Source organism: Fukomys damarensis, unplaced genomic scaffold (assembly GCF_012274545.1).
Source record: "Fukomys damarensis isolate Sample0158 unplaced genomic scaffold, DMR_v1.0_HiC HiC_scaffold_15, whole genome shotgun sequence".
In the NCBI taxonomy this organism is placed as follows: domain Eukaryota; kingdom Metazoa; phylum Chordata; class Mammalia; order Rodentia; family Bathyergidae; genus Fukomys; species Fukomys damarensis.
In genome coordinates this window covers 45,634,724-45,645,753 of record NW_022900927.1, presented here as the reverse complement: position 1 = coordinate 45,645,753, position 11,030 = coordinate 45,634,724, and the positions used below count along the sequence as shown (strand labels likewise).

General features: G+C 39.2%; 1 pseudogene; it reads right to left on the bottom strand.

Moving 5' to 3' along the window:
* Positions 1–4,635: 4,635 nt before the first annotated feature.
* LOC104852581 lies at positions 4,636–7,121 on the bottom strand (annotated as a pseudogene).
* Between the last annotated feature and the right edge of the window lie 3,909 nt (positions 7,122–11,030).

The following is an 11,030-nucleotide window of genomic DNA, read 5'->3' as shown; positions in this document are numbered from 1 at the left end:
AATAGTTTCTTTGGTGTGAAAAACTATAATAGTACACAGGATCCTAATGAGACAATTAATAATGTGAAATAGAAAGTAAAGGGCTAAAGGTGTAAGGAAAGTGGGAAGGGTGGGGGAGAGGTAAGAAGGGAGAGGAAAAAAATATGAGAAACTGAAAAAATGGAAATAAATTGTTTGTAAATGGGGAGGGGAGGAGGGGGTGAAGGGAGGGCAGGAACAAGGAGAAAAATGAGAATCAAAACCTATTATGTAAAGGTACAGAATTCCAATGATGAATGTAATTGTATTGTATACCTAGATTGTACCAATAACCTCAATAAAATGAAAAAAAAAAAAGAATAGATATATTTTTCCTTACCATTCTGGAGGCCAGGAAGTCCAAGATCAAGGCCTCATCAGATTCAGTGTGAGGCAAGAGACCTCTTCCTGGAGCACAGAGTGCCTTCCTACTGTTTCCTTGTACAATGTACAATGGAATGAATAAAGTGACTTCCTGGGGCCTCTTTACAGGAGCATTAGTCACATTCACGAAGGCTTCATCCTTCGACCTAATTACTTCCCCAAATCTCCACCTCTTAATGCTACCATCATGGGGTTAGGATTTCAACTTATGGATTGGGGACACACACACACCCACACACACACACAAATTCAGTTCACAGCAACAAGACTTACAGAAATTCAAGAATTTTGTCATTTGATGTTAACCTTTGTTCTTACTCTTCAGAATATTTTGGAATTCTCTCCTTTTCCATGAACAGATTCTGCTCTCTCCTAATGATTTAAACATGACATAAATCTCTCTCTCTCTCTTTCTCTCTCTCTCTCTCTCTCTGCTTTTATAATGAATGTGAATCTCAGTCCTACAAATACAGTGTGTATTGTTAAATTAATTTAAAGAAATCTGTCCCACTGGGCTAGAGATCACAATGCAGTCATATAATATCAAACTTCTCTCTTTCCCTGGGATATCTTGAGTATCCAGTATTGCTATGGTTTAGATGTATTTAACTCTGTAGGGGGCTAGAAGCTTAGTCCTCATTGTGGTGCTGTGGAGACAGCATGGACCTTTAAGAGGTGGGGCCTGTGGGAGATTCTTAGATCAGCTGAGGGCATAACCTTGAAAGGGATTAAGATATTAAACTATTTTCATGGGACCCTGGTGAGTTTTCTTTCTCCTTCTCTTTCTCCTCCTCCTCTTGTGCGCTGTCTTCTCTTCCTTCGTATCTCCCTTCTTTTCCCTCCTCCTCCTCCTTCTCCTTATTTCCCTTCTTCTCCTTCCCCTTCCTCCTCTTCCCTTCCTCCTTCTCTACAGTCTTCTTTTGTTTTTGAGATAAAGTCTTACTAAGTTGCCAGGCTGGCTACTATGATCCTCCTGCGCTCACGTGCCTGCTCCGTCATACCCAAATGTGGTGAGCTCTTATAGAATGAGTTGTGAAAGTCGTTCCAGACTCCTGAGTCTCTCTCTGGTTTCCTATAAGATAGGTGGTTCTTATCTGGTCCTCACCAGAGCCTGTACATGCATGCTACTTGGATGTTTGGCATTCCAAACTGTGAGCTAAATAAAAAATTTTAAATAAATAAACTTTCTTTATGCCAAGTATTTCATTATAGTGATGAAAAGCTGACTCATATAAGAATCTGATGTGGCTCAGGAAAATGAAAGTGGAGATCTTCATACTATCTTTTAGCCTATTTTTGTCAGTGCAGGTAATTCATTGCAAATGCCCATAAAAGCCGTGGAAGTTTGACAGCCCTCCTTTCATAACTGGAGCCCAGGAATCGCATCAGTATTCAAACCTCAGAATCAAGTGTTCAACATTTCAAGATTCACCAAGCTTTTTCCAAGGTCTTGTCAATTTCTTCAGGTGCTGTGAAAGAGTGGGAGTGAGTTTAAATGGCTGAGGATCCCCACCAAGCCCCTGAGCTTGGAATCTTAGAATTTGTAACATACACATTCTAATCCATGTGTTTAAATAGGAAAAGGGGGTCCGCTTCAGGTATCCCCCAAACTCCTCTTAAGACCAGGAGCCCAATTCTTAGATTTAGGTAAGAAATTCCCTGTCCTAGGACTTAACTCTTTGCCTTTCCTAGTCTGTTTTCCATTCTTTTAGAGCAATAATTGAATGTTTGCTAAGAGTCTCACAGAAACCCTGAGTTCCTTATTATTAATTCTATCTAAACGCAGAAGAAACTGGAGAACAGGAAAGGTAAATGAAGTAGTAGAGCTGAGATCAGAAATTCTGCCTAACAATTTCAAAGAAAACAGTTTAAATAGAAGGAAATGCCATTGTGAAATTAGGAGTCGGACCTGCTACTCAAACTCCTACAGAGAGAGTGATCTTGATGAAGCTGCTTAACCTTTATGATCTGTACTATATTCATCAAAAAATGGAGCGACTTAGTTATGGGGTTTTGGATAATACATGATATAAAGGATTATGGATTGTTTTGTGAAGTCTGAAGCACTGAACATCTGATATAAGACAGGTTGCTCTATCAAAACAACAGCTCCACAAGTTACATATCCAGGGTGATAAATACTTGATAGGGATCAGTTAAGCCCATAAGCTCATATTTCCCTGGAAAATCATCAAGGACCCTATGTTCAGAGTAACGTGGATCTGACTCCTTACTAGGAATAGCAGATTATAGGAAGGTTTCAGAGAGCAGCAGAAGGGTAGACATAGAAGAAAGAAATATGCTCCTTAGAAGATCTAAAAATACAGTGATTGTTAGCAGAAAGAGAAATTTATTAAAATCCTGTTCAGTGTTCACAGGCTATGAAAAAAAACAAGAGGAAGTCTCTAAGCATGGTTGAACATTAAGAAATCAACAGAGACTGAGTGGAGAAGTCATCTATGACAAATCTATGCACATTAAATTTAAATTTAAAGATCTAAGGATCATCATGAGCAAGTTACAGACTACAAATAAGAGTAGCATGGCTGTATAGTCTATGACTAAAGACAAAACAAAACAAACAAAAAAATAAGGTCCCAAGCTGAGAACAGATAATAACTCGAAAAAGCATAACATTTCCAGTTTATACCTGGCACAATTCCAGGTACTATTTGAAAGTATGTGTTAGCATCCAAAAGTGATCATTGATGTGCCTCTGTTTCCTTTGAATGCCAGCCAACTGAGAATCTATAGACAGCAGTCAGAGAAAGATTTTTATTTTATTTTTTACTGGTAACACTATTTACTTTTATTGAACATTTACTAAGTTCTTTATGGGGTGAATTAAATCTCTATCCTAATAAGATTTTGAGGTATGTTTTATTACTATCTCATTTCACTGATGAGGAGAGAGACAGATAGACAGATGGGCTGGGGTGAGAGATTATGTGATGGGATAATGTAATGAAAGCAACACATAGTAAGTAGCAAACTGGTCTTTGTCTTTGCTTGTTTCTTTTCCAGGTATTTTTTTTGTTTTGTTTTTAATGAACCAGTAAACAAAAAAGCTCCTATTTCAAAATAAAAACAAAATCCCAAATCATAGTGATGCTCACAGTGATTACACTCATCTAAGCAACATACATACATATTGAGTTGTGGAGTCCTAAGTGTAAGCTAGTAGTCACGAAGTTTTTCTTATGGCCTCTCTTTAGTTGGGCCTCTCTTAATTAATTCTAACACAGGTAAGCAGGCAGAATCATTCACACTGGAACCTTTGGCAGACCGGTATTTTAACCCAAGAAGTGTGGCTTCAGAAGTAGGCATTCTTAGCCAGTATGCTCCTGAAGGTGCATGGAGAATTCAGTTTAGCCCTCGGGCTAGAGTCTGACAAACCACTGTTTACCAAAACTCTCCTCTGTGTGCCATTCTGAATCAAGACTTTAAAAAAGAGATTTGGTCCCTCTATGATGTTTTCCCCTCTCTGCTAGTGGGATACAGATGCCTGCAAGTATAAGGGACTATGGAACCATAGATAATAAGATTCACAGCCACTGCATCACTACCTGGAAGAAAGGCACCAACCAACCAGAAACACCAGCCTTGAACCATTGTATGACAGAGAAATGCTTTCATTGCACCTAGAGGTCTAATGATTACTGCAGCCAGCCTTACCCTAACCAGAATAGAGAAGTCGAGCTAGAAATGCCACCTGTGGACAGCAAACTTTAACATACTTTGTCCCATAAAGAAACATGGATTAAGGGCCGGGGATTTAGCTCAGTGGTTTGGTGTCCTGCTTTGCAAGCAGAAGGACCCAAGTTCAATCCCCGGTACCAAAAAAAAAGGATTAATAAATGTCAGATTGTCTTCATTTTACCATGTACCTAAATTCTTTCATCCTTTAGGGGAACAAGCCAGTGAGAAGGTATTTAAAAGAAAAAGAGCAGAAAGCCTCAATCCAATATTCCTAAGAGGGAGAAGTATCTTTCTTTTGACAATTATTTTGACACCTTTATTAACAGTTGCTTGCAGTTTGTTGAGTTTTTTAAATCAATTTATAAACTTTTATTACAAATTAAAGATGAAGTTCTTAAAATCTCAACTTGACCAAATATGAAACAATTCAAAAACAGGTCAATTAAGAAAAACCAGGCTTTAAAAAAAACCACGTTTGTCATTACCAAAAAGAGACAGCTTTAGGTAAAAATAATAAAAAGCCCACACTGCATAGACAATGCAGATAATTCTAGTTATCTCTTCAGTGGGCAAAAAGTAAGCACTTAAGGTCTTCAGTTCCCAGTCTTTAGTTCATTTCTGATTGCTGTAATTTCATATTTGTTTTTTCTTGCTGGATGACTAAACCCAACATTGGTAGAGATGTTAAACTGGCATTACTTATCCCCACCCAGCTCAGCCTCAGGAGCTAGGAATTCTCAGCTGGTGGATCTTTTGTCTCTTTGCCAGCTTGTGGTTTAGGGTTTCTCTGGGTGCCTGCATCTGTAATGGAAGTCACGCTGTACCAAAGTTGAGGTGGCTGCTGACCTTGGGTCACATGTCCTCGATTTTTCTTATCCCCTTCCTTGTCATCCTCTCTAAAAGCTGCCTTTGGCGAGGAGGGCCCCCGTGGAATCGTGGCCTATAATCTAGAGGCATATTCTGTCCTACCTGGCTACCTTGTTCTCCTGCACCCCGGTTGTCAGCACCCCCATCACTTCTCCCTGCACAGGAGGGCTAGAATGCTGTGGCCCGTGGCCTAGGGTCTCCGCACGCAGTAAGGTGGGGCAGGCGCTGTTGGGCCTGGCCTTCGGAGTGCTCTAAGGTCCCTCATTCTTTTCCCCACTCTCACTGTTCTGGTAATTCTGCTGGTGATTGCCTGGAGAGGCCCTTCTATGTGGACAGACGGCATCTGCAATGGTTAAGGTCTGCTGCGTATTTCCTGCCTTGAACTGGAACTGCACCAGGGCCTGTGACATCTGCTGCCTCAGCACCCTTTTTCTCCTTCAAGGACATCAAACTCCAGCCTCTCCATGTAATACCCTGCGGAGGTGCTTCCTGGGGTTATTCTTTACGGCAATGTGGTGTACAAACACATCGTCCTCACTGTCATTCCTGTTGATGAGACTATATCTGTTTCTTACATTGAACCATTTTACTGTTCCCAAAACTTTCCTTGTGTTGACCTTCTCCTCCCGCCGCAGTTCCCTGCACCGCTGCCTGTGGTGTCTGGCTTGAAGTCAGCAGTTTGAGGGCCAGGAGCTGCTGCTGGGTCTTGGCCTCACCTCTCATGGCTGCACAGAGGTGGGGTTGCTCTCTGGGGTCCGCTTTCTGCCCCAACACCTATGGAACCGAGAAGTATCTATTTTGAGGCAGAAATGAGAAACGATAAGAAAACTGGGAGAAAATTGTTTTTTCCCCTTCTTAGGTATTATTGTGTTTGTTTGAGACATGAGAAAATTGAGGTACAAAGAGGTTAAGTAACTTGTCTAAATTTGTTTCTATTTATACTTTTATTTGTAAGGCATAATTTGATTACATGACAGCAAAACAAAAGTTCTGAAAGCAATATGTGTCAAATGTGAACATAATTATGGAGAAATGATCACACATTCATGTATTAACAACCTGAATTAAGGTAGAAGATTTTTAAATAAAATGCCTGTGATGGTAAAAGTGTAAACCAAAATACAATAGATTTTTCTCATTAAACTCCCTACCGTAAACATTAATCTTGGTTAAGTGTTTAACTGTGAACTGCTTTTCTCTCAAAAGGAACGTCTAGCACAAATGATAAGAAATTAGGGCAGACTGCCTGGTTTTGAGGAAGAAAGTCAAGTAACAGAGCAGTCTAGGTTTTTTGTTTTTCAGCTTTAATTGAGTTTATTGGTACATTTCAGGGGTACAGTACAGTTACATTCATTGTTGGGATCTTGTACCTTTACATGATGGGTCTTGGTTCTCATTTTGTCCCTTTGTCCCTGCCCTCCCTTCACCCCCTCTTCCCCTCCCCATCTACAAACACTTTATTTCCATCTTTTCATTATCTCACATTAAAGTTTTTTGTTTTTGGTACCAGGGATTGAACTCCGGTCACTGCGTTTGCAAGGCAGGCCACCAAACTGCTGAGCTAAATCCCCCACCCTACTCTAGGTTTTTTTATAAATTCAGAATCTCCGCCTTAAATTGGGTTCTTACTGCAAGGCGCTTATTAACTCATATCTGGATTGGTCTTGGGAAAGTAACAAGGGTTCTAGACGCCCCTGTGGTTTCTGAGGGAAAGTCTGACTCACCATGTCTGAAATGCAGGAAAGTAAATTAGCAGCAAGATGCCAACGTATTAATTGAAAACATGAAACACCCATTGATGTGATGTGTATCACTCTGCTCATGTGTGGCTGTACAAGAAAATCCATGTCGCGATCAGAAACTATATTAGAATCTTTTGTGACACCTGACATCCATAGGATGTGTGATTTCTTTCTGTAGTCAGGACACTCCAGAAATTTTAGTTCTGCTTGGAAAGCAGAACTTAACAGAAAAGCTTTGGAATAGATGTTGAACTTGTCCTCCTCGGCCCTCTTTTTCTCTGTGTTCTTTCCCCAAGCTACTGTACCCACACTTACATCACCAGCTACAAATAGATGACTTACAAAATTTGTTCCCCATCACCCCAGTCTCTTCTCTATTTCAATTACTATATGTAACTACTTACTTGACATTTCCGCTTGTATATTTCAAAGGAATCTCAAAATCCATATATCCACAAACTAACTCATGAGATTTTTCACCAAAGCCATCTCCCCTAGTGTTCTCAGTCTAAGTGGCACTGCACCCAATGGTTAACGATAGAATCCTAGGAGTCATCCTTGATAACACATCCTCAACTGATTCCTCTCCAAATCCTGTTGACTTAGCTTCTAAAAACATCTCATCAACCTCTCCACTTAAATCCATCACCACCAACAGCACTGGATTCGAATGACCTTGATCTTTCACCTGACCCAATACAGTGGCCTCCGTCTCATCTCCACACTTCCATTCTCCTATTAATTCTTCGGATTGTTAACATAATAGCTTATTTAAAACACCTAGGACTACACCCATCCCCTTTAGCAGTGATTCCCACTATTTTTAGGATTAATTAATACTAATCTCCTAAATACTATTTAAGGTTCTGCATGATCGAGGCACCCTTTCCAACTTTCTTTTTCCTTCACACCCTGCTATCCTGATGGTTTCAACCACCTGGCATTTCATTTTCTCATATTTGCTATACTTCCCTTAGCACAGAGCTTGGCATATGCCTTCCCTTGCATATCCTCATACCCATCCTCTCTCCATGGAGTTAGCTGTTACATTAAAGAGCATTTCCTCAAGAAACCCTTGGTGGACCTCACTGACTTGCACAAATTGCCCTAGTTTAGGTTCTCATAGCCCTGTTCTTCTCATCCTCATAGCATTTATCACCATTGCCACATATTTATACTTGTTAGCTCCATAATAAAAATAACTGTTTCTGTTTTCAGTTAGGGTATTGTATAATAATGCTTTGTACAGTTTCGTCCATAAAGATTGAAATAGCATTTGTCAGGGTAAATAACAAGCGATGAATGGAGTGTGTACCAGCTGTGCCAAGATAAAATTGCCTGATGGATCTCACTCACCCTAACAAGGGACATACATTAGGAGCTACACACTTAAAGTCAGGTATCTTTGTTATACGCTGCATGTGCCTCAAAGCCAGAATGTCTGGATTAGAGCTCATATTCAGCTACTTTGTTGTGTTATCAGAAACAATTATTTAATTGCTCTAACTACTGATATGTATATAATTAGATAACTATGATATTTGAATAACACTGTGGGATCACATTCTAAATTGTTAATAAATGTGAGCCTTTATTAATGCTATTTTTCTGCTTGATTAAGTCTGTTCAGTAGTTTCATAATCTGATGGACTTGTAGTTACTATTTAAGGTCAATTTTCCAAGTAGGAGTCTCCCACTGCCTTCTCTACTTTCTGCACATATACCCTGGAGCCGTAGACTATGAGGTGACTCTGTATGTCTATGCTTAGATCTGCTATAGACAGTTCTCAGAAGTGCCTGCACTAGCAACCATGTGATAGCCTCTTAGATTCGACCACAAAGGAAATCTTGTTGGATCTGTATTTGATTCTTGGCGTAGATATTTGCATTAAAATTACAGATGTCTTGGGGATAAACTAAAAGGCTTTCAGAAAATGAAACAAGTTGTTTATGCTCCACTTATTCCAAAAGCACATATTTAAGTAAAACTGGAAACATGAGCATATCTTGCAAACATCTGCCTTGTCCTTTTTTAGGTTATCCTTTTTACGAGGTAAATTTAAAGTGCAGCTCATCTTTGGCATGGTGTCAGGGGCACTGTGTTCACCTTACTGTTTTCTCTCACCCTGTAAACTATTGCCTCTGTTGTGGTTATCTGTTCTCTCTGCTTGGCATCACTGACAATCTCTACCCGCCTTTTTGCACAGCTAGAGCCTTGGAAATATTGCTGTCTTCATTTCCATTTCAAATACAAGACTCTCTCTCCAAGGAAATACTTACAAAGCATGCCAGGCTTACCAACCTGATGCTTCTCAGAGAGTTGTCTTCACACTGAGTGTGTACTGTGGTCTGAGTTAGATTTTCTACCATAGCTAAGTGATGGTGGGATTGTTTAGTGGCAGCAATACTTACTGAGGGGCTCTTATCTCTCAGGCATGGGCTGTAACAATCTAACCGTCCTTTAATCAGGGATCTGGGACCAGTAGCCAGAATAGCCAGGTGATTGACCCTGAATAAAACACACCTGACTACATGCGTATCTTAAAGAATCTTCTACATCTACACAACATTGCAGCTAGAAATGTACACCATTTTCAATATACTGCTATAAAACAGGATGCCAAAAACAAACCCACAATAAAAACCAGTGGCTTTGCAATCGCAGTAAGGTACTGTCAGAAGGAAGAATAGTTGCTATTAAAAATTATGGGAAAAGCAGAGACATTAATTTTGCATGTCTTACACTACTATGTTTACAGTCTTTTATGTTTTAGATAAAGCTCTAGAAAAGCTTGCTCCTCATTTGTATGAAGCTAGTTTTAGTGTGCTCCGGGGGAAAACAATAGGGAAAAATCAAATAAATATGCTTGTGCATAAGGAAAAAATAATTTGGTTGCCAAAGAAAAAATTTATCAGGTTGAAAACTATTCTACAGAGGGAGCTTTTGTGAAATCAAGATTTGCTTTTTCCTTTTTAAAAATTGTTTTATCTTCCATTTGTTAGAAGTTCAGTACCATGAAAAGCATCAAAATATACAACCATTAGAAACCTTGGGTTGTGACACTCAAAAATCGATAGCCTTCTTGTACACAAAAATGGACTCACTGAGAGAGAAATTAAGGAAACAATTCCTTTCACAATAGCATCCAAAAAAGTGAAGTATCTAGGAATCAATCTAATGAAAGAAGCAAAAGACTGCTATACTGAAAACTATAGCACTCTGAAAAGAGAGATTGAAAGGATATAAGAAAATGGAAAGATAATCCCTGCTCCTGTGTAGGAAGAATCAACATAGTGAAAATGGACATACTACCAAAACTGATATACAGATTCAATACAATCCTGATTGAAATCCCAACACTATATTTCACAGAAGTAGAAAAAATAATCCAAAAATTCATTTAGAACCAGAAGAGACCTAGAATAGCAAAAGCCATCCTAGGCAACAGACACATGGCAGCAGGTATACCAATTCCCAATTTGAAACTATACTACAAAGTCACTGTCATAAAAACAGCATGGCACTGGCAAAGAAACAGACCTGAGGATCACTGGAATAGATTGGAAGATACAAAATCAACTCCAGATGTACTCAGCTACCTCATCTTTGACAAAGGAGCCAACCATCCTCACTGGAGGCAAGATAGCCTCTTCAATAAATGGTGTTAGGAAAAATTGGATCTCAACCTGCCAAACATTAAAACTAGACCCTTTTCTTTTACCATGCACTAAACTAAAATCCAAGTGGACTAAAGATCTAAATATTAAAAAAGAAACACTAAATTTGCTGGAAAATAAGTTAGGCAAAACTCTTGAAGACATTGGCATAGGAAAAGACTTTATGAACAAATCCTCAGTAGCACAGGAACTAGCAAAAAGAATCCACAACTGGGATCTCATCTTATTAAAAAGCTTCTGCACTGCAAAAGAAACCATCAACAGTTCTAAAAGACGACCTACAAAGTGGGAAAAAATTTTTACCAGCTGCTCCTCAGACAAAGGACTATTATAAAAAAAAAAAAAAAAAAAAAAAAAAAAAAAAAAAAAAAAACAGCCTCCCCAAATATAAAAACCCATTCAAAAATGGGCATCTGAAATGAACAGACACTTCTCAGACAAAGAAATAAAAGCAGCAAGGAAATATATGAAAACTGTTCCACATCACTGGTCATTCAAGAGATGAAAATAACACTGAGATTCAACCTCACCCCACAAAGAATGGCTGCTATTAAGAAATCAAACAATAGCAAATGTTGGCAGGGTTGTGGGGAGAAAGGAACCCTTCTCCATTGTTGGTGGGAGTGCAGACTGGTGCAACCA